Source organism: Felis catus, chromosome C2 (genome assembly GCF_018350175.1).
Source record: "Felis catus isolate Fca126 chromosome C2, F.catus_Fca126_mat1.0, whole genome shotgun sequence".
NCBI lineage: Eukaryota > Metazoa > Chordata > Mammalia > Carnivora > Felidae > Felis > Felis catus.
The window spans coordinates 108001219-108022843 of NC_058376.1; the positions used below are offsets into that span (position 1 = coordinate 108001219).

General features: G+C 40.0%; 1 long non-coding RNA gene across 4 annotated transcripts in view; it reads left to right on the top strand.

Annotated features, from left to right (window-relative positions):
* Positions 1-4396: 4396 nt before the first annotated feature.
* Positions 4397-21625, top strand: part of LOC111562282 — a 34232-nt gene continuing 17003 nt past the window's right edge. For all 4 annotated transcript variants that reach the window (XR_006585368.1, XR_006585366.1, XR_002745388.2 and 1 more), the window contains exon 1: positions 4397-5248. This is a non-coding gene — a long non-coding RNA (uncharacterized LOC111562282). The remainder of the gene's footprint in view (positions 5249-21625) is intronic.

Here is a 21625-nt window from a genome sequence, read left to right on the forward strand (position 1 = left end):
TTTAAAGTGGCTTCCGGTCGCCTCCTCTCTGCTGCCCCGTCGCGGAGGCGGAGCCTGGGCAGCGGGGGAGAGGGGTGGGGTGAGAGGGCCGGGCGCTCAGTGGGTGCCGGGAAGGAGGCCCGCCCCGCGTGCGCGTGCGCGCTCTCTGGCAGGGAGGCGCGCGAGGGGTGCCTGCGGCGGCCGCGTGCTCCCGCGAGGGGGCGTGTCCTTCCGCGGCCAGCTGGGTCCCCGAGGGTCCAGATCCACGCGCGGGCTGGAGAGCGCGCCCGGCTGTGAAGAGGGTAAGTGTGCGCCCCGTGAGGCAGGCTCTACCTGACTGCAGACACGTGAAGGGTGACGGTGTTCCGAGGAAACCCGAGCACCCGAGAGGATGTGAAACGGAACGAGCGGTTTCTGTACAGTAGGCTTTATTTGCCTCCTCGTAAGACGCCTCCTGCCCTTGACGCCGCTGGACCCCAAGAGGAGACAAACGGCTGCTACTGCCACTGTGGCCAGACGGGGTCGCCCTCCGCATACCTGACGGCCCGGCCCAACAGCGCACCCCGGCCAGTAGCCTACCCGACGCGGTCGGTCGTGGGCACTCCTCCGTTTCACGGGAAATGTAGGCAGCGTAACAGAAGGGAAACCTACCTTTGGGGTTTTGACAGTAAGAGCCAGTGTATGTGCTTGAAAGCCCTTAAACACCGTAGTGAATAATTTATTCATTCAGGAAATGTTTGCTCAGTGTCTATTGTGTGTGTAACTAGGATTAGGCTACGTACAGCCTTGATCAGCTCAGACGCCATGCCTGTCTTCGTGGAACTTGCAGAGTACCGTACACTCATCTTTAGTATGTACATTGCATTGTGACTTCGCTATAGTTTCTGGACCATAAAATGGCTTGGATGGTAAGCCTCTTCCTATATGGAACAGCCTTTCAGTGGTAGAGGAAGAAAACTACGTTCAATTCATGTCATCTCTACATATTGGAGGAGAAAGGCCCTTTTCTTTTCCTAAAAGTTAATTATGGCTATATCCCCAACAGCTGGCAGAGAGAAGGGACCACAGCTTGCAAAGCTGTGCTCTCTGCCTGAGATCTAAACTGACTGAATTCCATAATTCGGAGACTTTCTGGGTTGAAAAAGAAGTCAACTATGACCTTACAAAACATGAAAGCCTATCAAAACAGGAGCTAAGCGGCAGTAGTAATAGAAGTAACTGTTTCAAGCTTCCTTAAACTATTCTATACCAGACTGGGTGACACACCAGCAAAGAATGGATTAAGGGTAGTACCTCCCCAGCAGGCGTATTTCACATTGCATCAAGTCATGGCCATTCAACTAAGGTAGGATTGATACGGACAGAATTCAGAGGCTAATAGGTGAAATAGAATGCAAGTCTTTGCATCATGCTTACTAATGTGTCATTGGCCAAAGCAAGTCATATGACCAAACTCAGACTCTGTGTAGGAGGGCCAGGAATAAGAGAATAAGAGGCCAGGAATATGAGAAGGTGTGGTTCATTGGGGGGGGGGGGGGTCACTTAGATTAAGGACAGACCACCTTAATCCAGGGATTAATAAACATTACTTCCAGATTGTAGCCCTTTGGAATTCCAATTTGAAGTCTTTCTTCCTCAGGCCCTGGACTCAAATCTTTCACCTTCTATTCCCTACCCACGTCCCCTGAGGCAGTTGAAAATTCTAGCTAGTTCTCAGCCTCTACTACTTTCAGAACATCAATCGCCCCAGAGAGAAAAATGGCACCAGATTCTTGACTCACCACTCTTGGATCTAGGTTCCTCAGACTGTTAAAGGTTTACTACTCCAGAAGAGGTATTTTCCACAAGGTCCACCCCAAACGTGATCCCTGGAAGATAATGGGATAAAGAAGGTCCTCCTGCAGAACGAAATCAGGAACTGACAGATTAAATGACCAAGGGCATAGATTTCTTGCTAGTTACCTAACAAGATATGTGATGTTCTGTGCACCAGTGCTCACTGTGCGTTTCCCATTTTCCCCTTTTCTGATGAGACTTTTACCACCATCCTGTACCTTGTCTATCCACCGTTACTTATTAGGAGTACGAGGCAAATAACTTTTCTTTAAAAGTTGGTTCCCAGAGCATGAAGAGCCACACAATGGGAGTATTCCATATCATTGGAACTTCTGGATCCTGGACTGTGAGCTCATTACAATAACTGGATGAAACTTTGAGATTGTTTCTCTTAGGGAGGGGATAAGTATATTCCTTATATGAGAAGAGGGTTAGCAGATACTAATGATTGCCCCTTCCTTATCAGAAAGAGCCTGATACTTTTTAGAGGAAGGGGGAGGGCTAGCAATGTGGCTAGCCAAAAAACTCATTTTCCTAGATTTCATACTCTTATGAGTGGCCATGGCATATAATTCTAGACACATGGTGAAGATTTCTAGAAAACCACTTCTTCCTTAACATATATAGACACCCCTTCCATTTCTTCTTTTCTTCTTTCTCCTATAACACAATGTAAGGATGGAGATGGAGCCTCATGACAAAAATGAAAGTGAACGTGATGTGGGAAATATAAAGAAGAGATCCCCAAGATAAGGATTCTGGAGCAGAAAGGTAGGAATCTGAGTCATTCATGATATCTTGAAGCTGCAGCAGCAGTCCTAGACTGGCTACCCCTGAACTCATTGTAACCCCAATTTGGTTAGAGTGTTTTCTGTTATGTGCAGCTAAACATGTTCTTAGCTAATACATAGACTATGATAAGTTACTTTCTAACTAGTCTTTTTGCTTGGAAGCTCTATCAATTAGATAGCAACATGACCTTATGTCAGAAATATAAGCTGTCACAAAGTAATCAACTCCTAGAACATTCCCTGCCAGTTTCACAGGTATACCAAATTGTATAACTAAGAAATAGGTTTATTAAAGAAAAAATAGAAAGTATAGAGGAGACAAGGATACCCATAGTTGAACCTTCTTAAGTCCTATTTTAACATTTTGCTGTGGTCTGTTTTATTCAAAGGTTTTTTTTTTTTCTATCACTATTATTGTATTTTCGTATTTTGTTTAACACTACAAATAGCTGTCCATGTTAACACAATCTTTTGAACAAATAGCCATTTAATAGTCTGTAACTATAACAAGTTTTACTTTACTGGGTCCTTGTCATAGAACTTGTCAATTCACTTTTAAAAAAAAAAATCATTTATTCACTGAGTATCTACCACATTCAAGTCACTGGATTAAATATTGTAAGTAAACATACATGAATAAGTGGCTCCTCTCAAATATTCTTCAAAACTACAAAAGAAACCTATACATGCAACATATAGGGTATAGGTAGGTGTACACTTTTTATTTACATATGGCCCTATATATGGCCCTAAGACATTTAATTCTTTTTAAATATATTTATAGGATTGAAACGTTCTAATTCCTTTCTGTGTATTCCTTTTGTCGCTAATTTCTGTTACCCGTGTCCACTGGATTTGCCTTGGCATGGCTGATCAATTCAGTAGAGCACTTCCAATGAACAACTTACTCATCCAAAAGCCAAGACTACTTACTGGAAATTTCAGGTGACCCAAGGCCTCCCATTTTTTTCCTTCCCATTTTTATTAACATAAGACATGCTATAAAGTATAAGTAACAGTATCTGTTGCTTTTCTGTTTTCACAATTATTAGTAATAGTTAATTCCCCAACATCCTTATGGTAGAAAGATAATCATTTCTGGTTACCACACCGAGAAGGAAACAGTGACTAATGTGACTCAGCACAGTGAAAGACTTGAGATTTGAAAACAGAGGCCTTAGCTCTTAGCAATGCTATACTGAGATTACATGGAGAACACAACCAACTTGCATAAATGGCAGACTGACAATTCCTTATCTGTGAGTGCTAAGTCCAGGCTATAATGTTTTCTGACTATGTATATAAAGACAACTTATTATTTAACTTAAATGAAATTCATATGTGAATGTATCTAATATAGTCAAAGTGAAAGAAAAGTTGAACTTCTTATCTAGACAAAAGAATTACTATTGTTTTTAAACATACAATCTATTATTGAAAATTGTGTTTTGATGTTGTTATTAATGGGTCAGCCCCTGGAACTTACCTAACTTCCCTTTGAGGGGGTGCTGCACGCTTGGCATTCTAGAACAAGAAAAGTTTTGGGCTGCAATTTATTTACATCAAGTGGGTTTAAAAAAATTTTTTTAACGTTTATTTATTTTTGAGACAGAGAATGAATGAGGGAGAGTCAGAGTGAGGGAGACACAGAATCCGAAACAGGCTCCAGGCTCTGAGCTGTCAGCACAGAGCCCCACGCGGGGGCTCGAACTCACGGGCCGCGAGATCATGACCTGAGCCGAAGTCGGACACTTAACCGACTGAGCCACCCAGGCGCCCCTCAGGTGGGTTTTAAATTTGGTGTTGATGCACAAAGATTGGAAAATGCTGCTAGAGGATATGTCAGAGAAACTAAAGGTGTAGGGAATTTAATCAGCATGAAATAAGGGTGAATTAATTCAAAGCTCAGAGGTAGGTTGGTTTAGAGCCAGACATGAACATGCTTTGATAAATGTGAACTTAAGATTCATATTTTCATAAAGTGATAAAATATTAACCTTAAGGACTATTTTCAAATTTTAAAAATATTTCTCCTTTGTAATCTCTTTCTTGAGACTCACTTTTCTCCACCTCTGCTGAGGCAGTAAGGTACCTCTGTCTGGGAAAGGTGAAGATACAAGGCCTAGAGAAAACTAAGCATAAAATAGGAATAGCCTGAGTTCTAAAATGTTTATGCCAGATCACAAACTATTCTGTTTATCTAAGATTTGCATTTGTCAACTGCCTAATCATCTGCTCGACTGTTCTTCTTACAGGATGCATGACAATCAAGTGTGCTCTTCAATCCCCTTCAAGTTTTGGACCTGTTGTGTAATTCCTACAGCACATAATCAAAGTGCTATTTGATCTAACTGGTTTGGGGTCTATATACAATGATCCCCTTGGAGGAGTGCCCAGATGTTTTCCAGATCATTCATTCCGTTGATTCAGTACAATTTATTGGGTGTGTGTGTGCCAGGTACTAGTTATGCAATGATGACTAAGATAGTCCCTATTCTCTGTCAGCTTCTTATAGTAAAGTCTGTGAACTGACCACACAGATGACCTGCAGAAGTCTGCTGCAGATTCTCCTGCCCTATTCCAGACCTCCTGAACCCAAATCTCAGAGGCTAGGGATTCTGCGCTTTGAAGATGTTCCCTAGGTACTGTTGCTTTAGGAGTTCATAATCTTTTAAAACACTTGAGATAGTGGGAGATCGGGAGGGGACAGAGACTTGGGGGGAGGGGGAAAGTATGGCCAAATAGGAAAACAAACAAATGCACTACGGTGTGCTAAGTGCTAAAATAGAGGTATACAGGCAAAGTGCTGAGAATATATGAGGAGGAGTTAAGCCTAACTGCATAATGTCAGAGGAGAGAATTGCCAACAGGAGATTTCTTAAAGTACCTAGAATTATTATTCTTTAGCATGTTAAGAAACTCACTTGTGGGGCGCCTGGGTGGCGCAGTCGGTTAAGCGTCCGACTTCAGCCAGGTCACGATCTCGCGGTCCGTGAGTTCGAGCCCCGCGTCGGGCTCTGGGCTGATGGCTCAGAGCCTGGAGCCTGTTTCCCATTCTGTGTCTCCCTCTCTCTCTGCCCCTCCCCTGTTCATGCTCTCTCTCTGTCCCAAAAATAAATAAACATTGAACAAAAAAAATCTTTAAAAAAAAAAAGAAACTCACTTGTCTACTTGGAGTACAACTAAAAAAACGCAATTACTTTTTGAAAATGAATTCCCAATTAAAGATGATCTTGAAAATCATGTTCAGAGATCCATCTGAGTTAACAGCATTTCTACTTGTAGGAGTTTATCTTAAGGATATAATTAGGGTGGGGCATCTGGGAGGCTCAGTTGGTTAAGTGTCCAACTCTTGATTTCTGCTTAGGTCATGATCTCACAGTTCATGAGATTGAGCCCTATGTCAGGCTCCATGCTGACAGTGCAAAGCCTGCTTGGGATTCTCTCTCTCTCTCTCTCTCTCTCTCTCTCTCTCTCTCTCTCCTCCTCCCCCCCCCCCCCCATGTGCACTCTCTCTCTACTCCTCCCCCACGTGCATACTCTCAGAAAATAAATAAACTTTAGGGGGAAGGAAAAGGCTATAATTAGGGTATAAGCACAGGCTTGGTTACAGAGCTGTTCCCTGCAAATAAATCGTGCCCAAGTGCTCATTTTCATCAAGTCCCAGAATCAGTTCTCTGTGGGACAACTTTCCTGTCCCCACTCATACTATTGTGAGGCCATGATAGTTTCCTATTCTGCTCTTCAGACTCTACAAAGCCAATACACAAGATTTTGTTTAGTAACAAAAATGGAATTTAGGAATTTAATTCATCAGGAGCCCTGGCTAGCCACATTGGGCAGTATCGTGTACACAATATCAGTTTTCGCGTTGATGTCTAAACTTCAAAAATGGTGATTTGGCACACTGGCACACTAGCCATTCATTGAGGAAAGATGGTTTTCATGCCTACCTGCCTTTTGTTTGGACTCTCCCCCTAGGCAGATGTCTCCTGGACATAGGTTTTCAGTTTGGCCTATACATGAGAATTACTTGAGCCACTTTAAAAATGAACATCACTAGTCTCTACACAAGACCAGTCAAATCAGAATCTCTCAGGTGGGGCTTGTGCTTGTGAACAGGAACTATATTTACTTTTTTCCTAATTCCCAGGAAAACACTTGACATAATCAAATAGTTATGACCCCAACTCATTCATTCGTTTGTTTATTCATTGCCAAACACTTGAGCATGTGTTCTAGGCACTTTTAAGTGCTAGGGACAGAGCAGAGAATAAAATGGTCAACTCTTATCAACATTCTAATGGGAAGAAATAGACAAGTAGTATCAGGTGATGATGAAAGCTCTAAAAATAAGACACGGTAAGGGTATACAACCACATAATTTATCAAATAAAAACACTTTGAGAATAATTATTTATAATTATGCCAAGATAATGCAGATGAAACCAGGACTGCCCTGGATAAACTGAGATACATAGTCATTCTGGCTAAGGTATTAAAAAGCTATAAGGGAATGAGGTGCTTTTTAAAAATGATGTGCTGTGCAGGGAAGGCATTTCGTAAATGAAAACATTTAAGCAGAAGCCTGAGGGAGATACAGGAGCTGGCCATGAAAATATTAGAGTAAGAGCATTCCAGGTAAACAGAACAGCATATGCAGAGGCTCTGAGGTAGAGGTAAGCTTGGCATGCCAGAGGAAAATTACAGAAGCCAGTTTGATTGGAATGAACAAAATAGAGTTCTGTTGAAGAAGTCAAAGGAGTGGCCAGATTTCATACCTTTTAGGCCCATGGTAAGGACTTTGGATTCTACATTGACACAGAAAGCTATATAATTTACTACATAATTTACATTTTAAAAGGATAACTCTGGTTGCTGTCTGTAGAAGAACCTTGTAAGATGGCAGGAGTGAAAGCAGGAAGATCAGTTAATAGTCTAGAGAAGAGATTATTGTGGTTCAGCAAGTGTGGTAACCATGATAGTGATAAGATGTGATTAGATTCTGGATATGTGTTGAGGGTAGAGCTGAGAGGATTTGCTATTGAATTAGGTATGGGTTATGGGGGAAACTGAAGACACAGGAATGACCCCTCACTTTGTAGCTTGAGCAGTTAGAAGAATGTAGTTGTCATTCATTGAGATGGTGCAGACTGTGGGAAGCAGACTTTTGAGAGCAAGGGGAAACAGTGTAGTTTTGGACATGTTAATATTGAGACATAATAGGGATGCTTGGGTGACTCAGTTGGTTAAGTGTCCGACTCTTGGTTTCAGCTCAGGTCATGATCTCACAGTTTGTGAGGTTGAGCCCTCCATTGGGCTCCATGCTGACAGAGCAGACCCTGCTTGGGATTCTCTCTCTCCCTCTCTCTCTGCCCCTCCCCTCCTCTCTCTTTAAATGAATAAATAAACAAACAAACATTAAAACAAAGATTGAGATACAATAGATATCGAAGTAGAGATGGTTACGAGGCAGTTGGATAATGAAGACTAGCGCTTAGGGGAGAAGCTACATTGCTTGCTACCATGTCTAAGAACATCCGCATTTCTAAACCTACAGAACAAACACACTGATTGCTTCATTTGACAAGGTTAATTAGGAGGGCTTAAAAATATATCTTTTTAAATAAGTACTGGGCTGTATTCTGCATTTGCAGAGGAAGGAGATTTATTTTCACAAAGCCTGGAAGTGAGGTGTTGTCCAGTGGTGATCTGTCCACTCGTTTCTCCAACAAAGGTAAACTCTAATTCCTATAAACCTAAGCTAACTTATAGTTCCTGTTACCCAACTTTGTCAGTGAAGATCCCACGCAGGGAAGCTGACTGAATAAGAAATTACTTTGAGGCTACTAAAGAAGTGAAACAGTTGACATTTATTTATATGTTCTATGGGTTTAGAGGGAAAGAATAGCCAACTCCAAGTCAAGCATATTAAAATATGAAAATTAAAAAGTCAGTGAAGACTCATACAAGTTTCTAGTAATGTAAGCATACATCTCATTCTGAAGCAAAATCTTATATTATCAATTAGAGTTCCCATTATTTATTGACTACTTGCCTACAGACTCTAAAGAAGCAATTGTCTTTCTTTTTCAAATGTAAAACAGATGGAAATTTGCTGTATCAGGAAAATCTATATTAAGCAAAAGAAAATATTTCCAATATTATTTCCTATATTATTTTGATTTCATCTCCTGCCTGAAACTCTTATTTTTCACTTTCTGAGGAGTTAGCTAAATTAGAAGTCAAGAATCTGAATGACTTTTCTCAATAATAAGCATGTTTACACTGAAGCCAAAGTAACCTCTTGGTTTTAAAGTTTTGCCAAGTCACCAAAAAACAATGTTTCTTTGGTTAAAAATAAAGCTCTTTTGATGTGAAATCAATGAGACCATAAGAAAAAAGAAAACTGACTTTTTTTTTTTTTTTAAATCAGGCTTCAAAGTTAAAAACCAGGAAAGTTTAGCTGCATCACCAAAACTCTAGGTGCAGTCCTGTTGTTGGGCTATTTGCATAGATAAATGGCCCAGAAAAGGATTTGTTGATTGATGATCATTTTTATGCATTTATGGAATACCTGCTGTAAGTAGTTACTGGGCATGCAATGGTTAGCAAAACAGACAAAATCCCTGCCTTCATTTAGCATATGGAAGAAGACAAATTTTACTCAAATAGTTACTCAGATCAACATATAATTACAGACTTCAGTAAATGCTTTGAAGAAGAACAGGATGCCATGACAGAGACCAACTTAGGCTAGGGGAGCCAGGAAGGGCATCTTTGGTGAAGAAAGATTTGGCTGAGTTCTTTCTTAATTTTTTTTTAACATTTATTCATTTTTTGAGGGACAGAGAGAGAGCACAAGCAGGGGAGAGGCAGAGAGAGGGGGAGACACAGAATCCGAAGCAGGCTCCAGGCTCTGAGCTGTCAGCACAGAGCTTGATGCCGGGCTGGAACTCATGAAATGCAAGATCATGACCTGAGCCAAAGTTGGGCGCTTAACCAACTGAGCCACCCAGGTGCCCCACATTTGGCTGAGTTCTGATGATTCAGCATTAACTAGATCAGAGGGAGATGGGCAGGGGCAGTTAACAATGATCAGGGGATGGGAACAGCAAGTGCAAAGCCAGAATTGTGAAGGTGTGGCATGCAGAAGAGAGCTCCTGGGTCTAGAAAGTAGAAAGTGAGAAGGAGAGTGGTTGGAGATAATCTAGAGATGTAGACTTTCAGGCCTAATTAAGGATTCTAAAGAAAAATAGGGGCGCCTGACTGGCTCAATTGGTACAGCATACAACTCTTGATCTCGGGGTTGTGAGTTCAAGACCCACACTGGGTATAGAGATTACTTAAAAACTTCAGGGGCTGGGGCGCCTGGGTGGCGCAGTCGGTTAAGTGTCCGACTTCAGCCAGGTCACGATCTCGCGGTCCGTGAGTTCGAGCTCCGCGTCAGGCTCTGGGCTGATGGCTCGGAGCCTGGAGCCTGTTTCCGATTCTGTGTCTCCCTCTCTCTCTGCCCTTCCCCCGTTCATGCTCTGGCTCTCTCTGTCCCAAAAATAAATAAACGTTAAAAAAAAAATTAAAAAAAAAAAAAAACTTCAGGGGCATCTGGGTGGCTTAGTCAGTTAAGCATCCAACTTTGGCTCAGGTCATGATCTCACAGTTCATGAGTTTGAGCCCCATGTTGGACTCTGTGCTGACAGCTCAGAGCCTGGAGCCTGCTTTGGATTCTTTGTCTGCCTCTTCTCTGCCCACCCCCCACTTACGCTCTGTCTCTCTCTCTCTCTCTCAAAAAAAAATAAAGATTAAAAAAATTTTTTAAAGTATTTATAAAAAGAAGACAAAAATAGGTAGTCATTGAAATGTTTTCATTAGGAAAATGACATGACCATATTTTTATTTTTAAAAGTCAACTCTGGGGGTGCGCCTGGGTGGCTCAGCCAGTTAAGCATCTGACTTCAGCTCAGGTCATGATCTTGCAATCTGTGAGTTCAAGGACCTCATCAGGCTCTGTGCTGACAGCTCAGAACCTGGAGCCTGCTTCAGATTCTGGGTCTGTCTCTGTGCTTCTCTCTTTCTGCCCCCCCCCCCCCATTCTTGCTCTCTCTCTCTCTTTCTCAGTCTCAAAAATAAATAAACATTTTAAGAAAAAAGTTTAAAAGTCAACTCTGGGGTAAAGTGAACTTTCACTTCCAGTAATAGATTTGGTAATTCAGGCTAATATTCTTACTGAGGAAATCCACGTAAGTTGGACAAAATATTTTAAAAATCATTCTAGGAGCTAACATGAAGAATGAACGTAACAAGATCTGAGAGAAAGAAACCCAGAGAGGTGAGAATATTTAGAGCCACTTTTCCCAAAGAGGTGGCGGAGAAGCTGAACAAAACTTTTGACAGATTAACAGGGGAAGGGGTATAAAAGTTGAAGTCTGAGGAAGGTCAAGGGGCGTGACAACATGCAATAAGTTGGGAACCAAAGGACTACATTGGCAGTAATGGTAAACTAGAAATAGACTATCCCTTCTAGCTTCAAATCCTCTCAGGTCCCTCAATTGGATTAAGGTGATCTAGGATTGCTAGTGACCTTAATCTTTTGCCAGAAGCAAATATAAACCCTCCTTGGCCAAAGATATTATTTTAGACCTCAAACTATTTTTACAGTTATCTAAATGCAATATCTGACATTCACTTAAAAATAATCAGATAAACATTCACAAACTGATGGGATATGTCAAAGGACACAGAAGAATCCATGAGTTGATAAAAATACTCAAACAAAGGGCAAAGAGAGGAGGGAAAACTCTTCTTTACAGAGGAATGCCAGTTAATAATGTAGATGGATTGATAGCATTAAAAAATAATTTTGTAACCACCGGAATAGTAAGTGATAAGGAAATGCTTATTAATGGATGTTAACACCACTGGGTAAACAATTGGAAAATAGGATATCCACATAGTCTCCAAGTATCTTCTTATGTATTATTAATAACAAAAGGAAAGAGGTATTTTGACAGTAGAGAAGTCTGATACACACCACCTTAATGAAATGATCACACTTAAAATGACCATTAACTGACATTATATGCCTTCTGATATGGTGAACAGAGGAGGACAAACCATCATCAATGTATTATTCCTATAAAGTATATATACATAAATATGTTTTTTAATTTGGCAAGCATATACTGAAGTCTAATTGCAGAAAATTAGACTTGTTTTAGGAGCTGTGGAGAATAAGACCTAAGATAGTATAGTAATGTCTTCTTTAAATTCAAGTTTATAAGCTAGTTGGTAAGATAAGCCATCCAATGTAATTATATTACAAGAATTATTTTATTTGCCAAGATTTCAAAGATTTTTTTCAAATGCCTACCTGGTTATCCAAGACTCTAGCACTCTCCTGTATAAACTATTGTCAATTGTCAATAGAAACAGTTATAACTCTGAAAGTAGTGCTTTCATTAGGACAATTTGATTTGGAAATCTTTAATTTTGCCCACTGAGCTATATATAGGTCAATTTACTTCAACAAAATGTCAGAGTCTGTTATGCCTTGGGAACTTTATGGGCACTGGGCATACATCTTCATAGTACTTTGCTAAAAGGCAAATCGTCCCCTGGGAGATGTATCTTTTTAAACTGCTGGTAGTCATTTCAATTTTAGTTTAAGGACTTTCCATCTTGAGAGTAGATTTTGATTGGGATAGAGAACATGAGGGCATTTGAGCACCCAAGGCATAAAAAGAGAGGTTTTCTTTGAAACAATCGAGTGAAGAAAATGGATGATGATTTTCTGTTATTGTTAAGAAAGTATGGGAGAGTTGAGGGATTTAGTTGTGGAGTTATTTCTTTTTTTTTTTTTTTTTTTTTTTTTTTTTTTGCAGAGAAGAAGATTGGTTGGTTACGTGTTGGTTGGTTAAGGAGAGAGGTTAAAGAGTAAAAGGGAGAGAAGAACATTACAGAAATTTAACCATACCTTGCCATAGCTACCTAGAACCTGTCTGGGGAGTAGGAGTAGGGCAGGTGGAAGAAACCAGTTCTAGAACATCAATATTTACTCTAAGCAAGAGAAAACAATCATACAAATCCAAATAATGGAACATTTTAAAGAACTCCTTAAAAATAATAATGTCATAAGAGGAAAAGAAAAAAAAAAGCAGCACAACTATTCTAGATTAAAGGAAACCAAAGGTTATGCTTGATCTTTATGTAGATACTGGATATTCAGAAAATGCTATAAAGGATATCATTCAATTAGGGAAATCTGAATATGTGCTGAATATTAGATATATATATTATGGTATCAATATTTAATTTTTTGAGAGTGATGAGAGGTACTGTGATTATGTAGAAGAGTATCTCTGTTCTTAAGATAAAGATACACGTTGAACTATTCAGAGGGTGAGGCACCATGATATCTGTAGAGTCCTTTCAAATGGTTCAGGAAAAAAATATACATATATGCAGTACTCACTTTGCATAGTAGTGCAGCACTCAAGTGACCATGTGAAGTGAAATTATGCTAAGTAATTTTAATTATCAGTGGAAAAAATTACCAGTGTTCCATGAACTTTAAACATTTTTGTCAAAACATTATGATGGCCAGTTATAAATGTAAGAAAGTAAGAAAATAGTAAAACTAATTTTTAATTGGCACACTAGCATTTAAAACAATAGAAACATTGAGGATTGAAGTATTGCATTTCTTTGTGAAAAACTTAAGTATAATTTGAACAGTTCTTCTGATCATATAGCTATTTGGATCAAGCATCTTCTCTGTCCCTTTGCAAATGGTCATACTTCAGAGTTTGGATCAGCTTGCACAAGTTTATCATTTGCGCTTATAATGCTGTGAAATATCTTCAGAAGTTCTTTTGATGTGAAGTTTTTGCCAATGTCACTTCCTCCAAGACATTTTCAAGCTTTTCATCGTAACCACTTTCCTCCTTAATCTCAGTAACTTTGCATCCACTGAGTTCCTCTGGCTGTATATCTAGAGTGTTACTAATGGTGACAGTGTCAATATTCCCAGTTGTCTCTTTTGTACCTCTATTTGTGCTTGATTCAGATTTCACTTTCAGTGTTATCACTTTTAATTCTTTCCTGCACTTTCATCTTTTTGGCCAATTTCCTCTTTCAAATATCATTTTTGTAAAGGGTCATGTGAGTTTATCATGGGGAGAAAAGGAAGCAACACAATTGCATGCTTTGCTGTCTGTGTTTGAACTGAATAACAGATGTGCAGGGAGGGACCAATCATTGACAAATTTTGAAAGAAGTGTCTTGATTGGGTACTGTGACTGATTGTAATGGGATTCTGATAATTATAGAGTGATTTGAAGATTGAAGCTCTGGCAGTGAAGTTGTCCTTTATGCAAGTATAGTTAGTATACTATGGTAACAGAAATTTGAATCATGCCATGTGTAACTGCCTGTATGTGTGTTTGTATACCTAGATATGTGTGTGGATCTCAATAAAGGATATAGAGGTGCCCATTGTTCTATTCTTGTAGCTTTTCTGTAAATTTTAAACTTACCATAATAAAAGTTGGAGGAAGGAAGGAAGTAGGTCATGAGGAGACAAGACAATGCAATAGAAAACCTAGAGAAACAATAGACAATAAAAACAAACCAACAGGATATCCAGAGAATAGAAAAGGCTGTGGAATCAAATTGCCTGGGTTTGAAACCCACTTTATCCATCAGCTCTGTGATCTTGGGCAAGTTATATAATCTCTCTGAATCTGTTTCCTCTTAAAAATAATGGAGATAAAAATATTACCTATTATATGGGACAATATAATGATTGAATAATCTGCATATGTGAAATACTTAGAACAATAGTGGTATATAATAACTATAGTGTAAGCTGTTACAGGCTTGTTAAGATAGGGGAGGCTAGTATGTTTAGACATTAATAAGAATCCAGAAGAGGGAGGTTGAAGTTGCAAGAAGGGACAATTAATGGATATAGTTCAAAAAAAGTGGGAGGAGATGGGGTCCAAAGAAACAGAGGAGTTGGTTTTGGACTAAAGAATATCTCTATTTTAACAGGAGGGGGAAGAGAATAGGATGGCTAAAGGTATAGGTTGGGTAATAAATTTGCTAGGGAGAAGGTATTACAAGGCAATGACTTCTGATTTCTCCAGGAAATAAAAGGGGAGTTATTTTTGGAGAGTGAACACTAAGATAGGGGATTAGAAGTTAAAAAGAGTAGGAGGACACTTGAAATGGCCCTTCTAGAGAGCAAGAGAGCAGTTGACCAAAGAAGTATAACAGAATTGTTAGCAGTGTTGAGGACCAAGAGCTAGTCACCTGAAAATTATAGTCATATCAGCTTGCCCTTTTGTGTTTCTCAGTTGTGGTGCACAGTTGCCTGGGTGCAGGCATGGAGGATATGGGCCGTTGAGTTCATCGAAGCTTGAAGTTTTTCCAGATTGATGTTATGAAACAATAAAGAGACAAAGGAACTTATGGTATTGGCAAGAGGAATACTGAAAGTATGGACCATGAAATCTAACCTGGGAGTAAGAGAAGCAGGAGAAGGCTAGTGATGAGAGAAAGTAAAGGAGACCATGAATCAGAGAAGGCTCCCCTTGAGGTCAAGTAATGGTCCTAATGAGAATTGTTTAACAAGCAAACTAGCCATTTTCTAAATTAGGTTAATCCATCAACCACCTGGAGTCTGTGTAAGCACTGGAGTTGAAAAGTTGAGAGACAAGTTTTCTTTGGAGAACTGTTGGAGTACCCTGGTTTTTTCTTTTTCTTCCCTTCTATCCTAGGTGAAGGGAGTGGTGCTCCTCTTATACCAGGTGAGAGAGATATTTTAAGGAAACCATTGAAGAGCTTCAAATGTGCCTCCTTGAGTTTGAAGAGTGTAAGGGCTGGTAAGAGAAGCTCTTACCAAATTAGGTTTGTGTGGTGGCAGGATGGGATTGAGGGGAGGGCGGTATGTAAAGCTGTATTGGGAGCAGGCTACACACATCCACCAGCAGCTGGGCAAGGGGAAAGTGAGTATTTCTCCTGGGTCAGATGCAGGGCTATGGGAGGAGCCAGTCTGGAGCTATCTCAGGTTGCATGACTAGCTTGAGGGATCGGCCACAAGATGGCCAGGGGCTGAGGAAGAAATTGTAGGTCAGTGGGAGGTGAGGGACATTGCCTCCATCATGGCAGCTTACTGGAGTGATCCAAGTGGGAAATATCTCTTCAAAACTCACAAAAAATAGCCAAAGGAAAGAGTCAACAATGGGATTCTGCCATCCCAAAGGCTGCAATGATGGATTGTGTCTGTGCCAATCAAGTGAAACCACAACCTCTCCTCTCTCCTCTTGATCCAATCCGGGAGGATACAGAGGCAGTTGAACTGGAATAGGATGGAGAGGAAAGAGAAGCTCTCTCCCTCCACAGGCTTTTCATCGAGCAGCAGGAACAAGATGAGGGAGGAGAGGAGCTTTAGCTTTGAATATGGTTCAAATTCTGTTGAACATTTTAATGATTGCACTGAGACTTTTCTTGTGACAGAGAGTTCCAAGAAGAATTTTTATAACCTGAAAGCCAGAAAAGTTAGTGGTCTGCTCTAGTAACAAGGAAAACAAAACAAAAACTAGCTTAGAGAGGGAGTTGAAAGGGCAATTGGGAGCAAAAAAGAACTCACCTTATAATTCTGCCCTCTAGAGTTGCAGCTCATTCACTGTAATACTGATTACCCCAGATTAGTGAGATAATGCTGGCAAGGTCCAGAGTGTGGCTGTGGGTGGGGCAGGCTGTGAAGGAGTGGAATAGAAGGTCATTGAGGGTGAAGAGGCCAAGAAATGAGAGGTCTGGTGTTGGATGAGTCATCTTTATGAATGCCAAATGTTGGGGTAGAAAGACTATAAGCTTTGTGCAAGTGGTTCTTAAACTTAGGAGTGTATTAGAATCACCTTGAGGGCCATTGAAAGAGACAGTCTTGTTGAAGTAAGATATGGCCAGGGTTTCTATCTATTTTTACTAAGTTCCCAGGTGATGTGGAATATACAACAAAGTTTGAGAACCACCCCCCAATATTTAGTGGAGAGAAGTAACTGGTTAGTATATAACAGTATCTACCAGAAGAAAGGAAGAGAGGGTAGTTTAGCCAAATAGCAGGGGCCCCTAGGATGCAATTTTTTGTTATAAAAGGCTAAGAAAGTGGTGGTCTGGAAACAGTAATGGAGACAATAGCCTCCTAACTCATTATCCATAGTTACCACTTTCCTCCCTCCCTCTTTCCTTCCCTTCAGCTCTCTTGTGAAAATTTTTGAGTGTTGGGTGTTGACTTGTGTCTCCTCAAAAAAAAAGATATGTTGCAGTCCCAATCTCTAGTACCTTAGGGTGTAAACTTATTTGGAAATAGCACCACAAAAATTTAGAAATGGATGTAGTTAAGATAAAGTAATACTAGAGTAGGATACGCCCCTAATCCAACACAAGTGGTGTCCTTAAAAAAAAAAGATGGCCATGTGAAGACATAGAATGCCATGTGATCATGAAAGCAGATATTGGTGTTACACAGCTATAAACTACAGAATATCAAAGGTTTCTGGCCAACTACCAGGAGCTAGAAAGAGGAAAAGAAGGATCCTCTTACAAGTTTCAGAAGAAGCAAGGCCATGGTGACACCTTGATTTTGGGGTCCTGACCTCCAGAGCTGGGAGACCATACATTTCTGTTGTTTTAAGCCACCCATTTATGACACTATCGTGGCAGCCGTAGGAAACTAATGCAATGAGATATTCCTTTTTTGATGTGCTATAAATCATCTCTTACATTCTGCCCATGATGTGTCCCTGCCCTTTTCTACTGAACTTACAGTTTCAGGACACAGAGAAACCATATATAAGTCAATGGATGCCACTAGAACAAGAAAAAGTTCACTGCTTCTCCACCTACTTAAGCTGAAATACAATATACTTTGTGTTCTTGTTGGAGTTTTGAGCCCCCACACTGGCTTCTACAATTATTATTGACAAATGAATCAGTTCATACAAGACGGTAACTTATTAGAGTAGGTGTATGTGAAAGTTATTTTGAAAAAAAGGAAAAGAAGCCTATAAAATATACTCGTGCGCTGCTCTCACATGAAAGCATTCCCATGAGGAATCTTAAACAGTCTTCATTAAAGGGCTGAAAAACTTCTTGGCAGTTGTATGTAATGGCTTCCATTTCCAAAAGCCCTCCCATCCTCTGATTCTCATAGTTCTTCTCTTTTTCCCATTATTGAAAGAAAATCTTGGGCCATCCCATGGCCCAAGAGCTCACACTAACTGACTCCAGGAAAGACAAAGTTCCATTCACAGCATATCTCATTAAGCTATCTAAAACCTGCCACAGTCCCTAAGAGGGTGGTTCAACCAAGAGGTTGGTTCAAGATATACCTTGCAACCTAGAAATTCTCCCTCTAGAAATTTAGTTTACAGAAAACCCCCAAAGGGCCAAGTAAAGGACTAAGGTGGCTTGCAGATTCTAGAGAGAGGACAGAATAGTTACTAGGTGAGCCGAGTAGTCCAAGATGAACGTTCAAAAGAGGGATTATGTACTAAATCTTTTACATCAAACCTTAAACATGAGCAGGGTTCATTAAAAAAGCATCTGGGCCAGAGATTCTTGCCCAGCTTTGCACATACATGGTTTCAAACTCTCTCCAGTCATAATCTTGCCTTCTACTAGACATTTTCACTTGGATGCTCTGCAGCTACGTGAAACTCACCATACCTAAAACCTTAGTGCATCTCAGCCCCGTTTGCCACCCCCATATCTGTCTCCTCTTGAATTTCCTTTTCTTTAAATGTTTATTTATTTTTGAGAGAGAGAGAACAAGCAGGGGAGGGGCAGAAAGGGTGGGGCGACAGAAGATCCGGAGTGGGCTCTGCACTGATAGCAACGAGCCTGATGTGGGGCTCATGCTCACGAACCTTGAGATCACGACATGAGCCAAAGTTGGACGTTCAACAAACTGAGCCACCTAGGCACCCCAAATTCCCCTTTTATATGCTCTCCGAAACTGCCAAAGAGTTATGTGCTTGTACTTTCACAAATGCAACTGTTCCATGTCACCTGCTCTCCAGTCTGTCTTCAGTATCCTTCACATTCCTGAAACTGCCTGCTTAAGACCTCCATGACCCTTGTGGCATCCAGTCTAATAGTCACTTTACTCTCTTCATGCTCCCAGCTCAGTAGTATCAAGCTGCATACTTCTCAGCTGACCATTCTCCTTTCATGACCTCTGGTATATTACACATTGTGGTTTCTTTTCCACTTCCTTTCCCTGTTCTTCTCTGTCTCCTTACATTTTCCTCTTCGGTCTCTAAAATATGGAGTTCCTTTAACATATCTTTAAATACCATCAGTCTATGTTGATCAACCACATATCAAATAGGCTCCAGACTTGTAAATAGTAATTACTAATTTGACATCTCTCTCAATGACTCTCGGCATTCCAGACATAATATAGCCCCAACCAAACTCTTAATTCCCTTTCAAGTCCTCCCAGCTCAACCTGTTCTTCCCCAGTCTTCCCAACTCAATAAATGATATTTTATTTCATGCAATTGCCCAAGCCAGAAACTTCTTTGTTTCCCTCATCTCCTACAGCTGATCCATCCATAAACCTAATGATTCATACCTTCACAATAAATGTCAAATGTACTTCTCTTTATCTCCCTTAGACTACTTTGGTCTAAGCTAACACCTGGTCCCCAAACTGATTTCTCTGACACACTTCTTACCACCTTTACCTCAACGCCAGTCTCTTCATCCAGAACAGTCAGAGAGTAAACTCTTAAGAGCTTCCAAATATAGCCTACAAGGCCATGCATGCTTTGGCTTTTGCTGGCCTCTCCAAACTCATCTCATTCTGTGCTCTCCTGCACCCACAGAACTTAAACCTGCTGTCCTTTCTGTTCCCCAGACCAGCCTAGCTCTTTCCTGCCTGAGGACTTTGCATAAACTGTTCCCTTTCCTGAACACTCTGCCTACTTCTTTAATGTGTATTCCCTTCACCTAATTACACTCGATATTAGGTACAGGGATTGACATAGAGTAGGCTTTCAGTAAGTATTTCCTGAAATAGGGCAACAAATGGATCTGACCTGAAAATTCCTCCAACAACCCATTGGTTAGTGAGTGGGACAAGGTGAAACCACTTACTCTGTGCCAGAAAATGCCTGTTAGAAAAACAGAATGAAGTTCAGGGATGCCTGGGTGACTCAGTTGGTTAAGCATCCAAGTTCAGCTCAGGTCATGATATCGCGGTTTGTGAGTTCGAGCCCCACGTCGGACTCTGTGCTGACAGCTCAGAGCCTGGAACCTGCTTTAGATTCTTTGTCTCCCTCTCTCTCTGCCCTCTTCTGCTTGCTCGCTCTCTCTCTCTCTCTCTCTCTCTCTCTCTCAAAAATAAACAAACATTAAAAAAAGAAAAAAAAAACAGAATGAAGTTCAGAGAGACATTCAAGTTGGTCCTCCTTTTCCTTAGGGATTCTACCATCCCCTCATTGTGCAGTTAAGAAAGTAACCAAAATATTGAAAGACTATTTAGCCAGCATGGGACAATTTAAATGCTTTCAGAAAAAGTTAGGGTATAAATCACAAATAATAAATACCCACTTACACAGCAGCAGTAAAGAAAGAGGACTACTTACCAAATGGTTAGTATAGACTCCTGATTCCCATCATTTTCATCATAAGGATTTGATTCGTTATACTCTTCCTATAAGGACCTCATATTTTTAAAAACACCTGTCTAGTAAACAAACTACATTCATCATGTAATAATTTACTTTTCCACTTCTAGTTAGACATATATAACCCCTATTTAGAGCATTTAACCAGCATGCTATGAAAATTGGAAGCCAAAGTAGGGCCAGGTAGCTTTGTTTTAGTATTATTAAAATTTTTACTGGGGTTTTTGAAATATTTAAAATATCTTGCAAACTCCCACCTGGTATTCTATTCAAAGCTTTAGTCTATGTAAAGAAAATAATACACATGGTTCATTTATCTTTTCTTCAAAAAAATCTCCCTGTGGCTCTTTGCTGATTATTAACTGTAAAGTGAATTGGATTCTTTGGGGGAGAGAAACTCATCATTGTGGTATTTTGATAATAAGGTAATGGAAGTTTAGGTAGTCTACTGGAGCCAAAATACAATAGACGCCAGAACACTGCTCTACATCAGGGCAGATGCCACCGTGGAATCTCACATTCCTCCTTTCTCCATTGGTTGCCATGCAGTAGTAGAGAAGGAAATGGAAAGGGAATAAAGGAGTAAAACTTTCCTCTAGAGTAAACTATTGGGTATCTTTTTATTCTGTTCTTAGGATAGGAAGTAATAGTATGTACTCGTCAAAACTAATTTAACCACTAAACCTCTTTATCCTCTGTACTTGTTAGGTTATTTAAATCATTTTTAGACACTATTAGTTCTTAAGTAATTTCCATTAAGGGAAGGAGAAACATGTAAATGTTTTATATCCATAAAATGAACACTCATTCAAGTGCTGTAAGTATCTGAAATAAACTGATACTTGTCAACTTGTCACTTTGAGAACATTTCTTAAAAACTGACCATATCAACAAAATTGGTATTTTTATGGAACTATTCAAGATAAGCAAGCAAATCATGTTATGTAAGTTCTAAAGAAGAAGAGGAATGCTAATCATATAGTTATACTGAACAATTTAACACCGGAACTCAAGATGTTTCAATTCATAATTTTACTAACAGGTGCTGAATCTCCTATATTTTTATAGCTTTAGTGTGGGAAGTAAGCTATAGTTCATTTGGTAGAAATTTTATCTTACTAGACAAATGCTTGATATATCAAGCTTTTCTGATTAATGCACCACACAATGAATACAGATTTTTTTTTTCTGTCAAGATGTTCCACAAACATCCCCATCTTGACTGTAAAGGACACTAAAAATGAACATCCTCTACATTTTAGCCACAGACAAAAGAACTGTAGTGACTCTTCTGAGATTATATATAGCCTCTGCAGAGCTGAA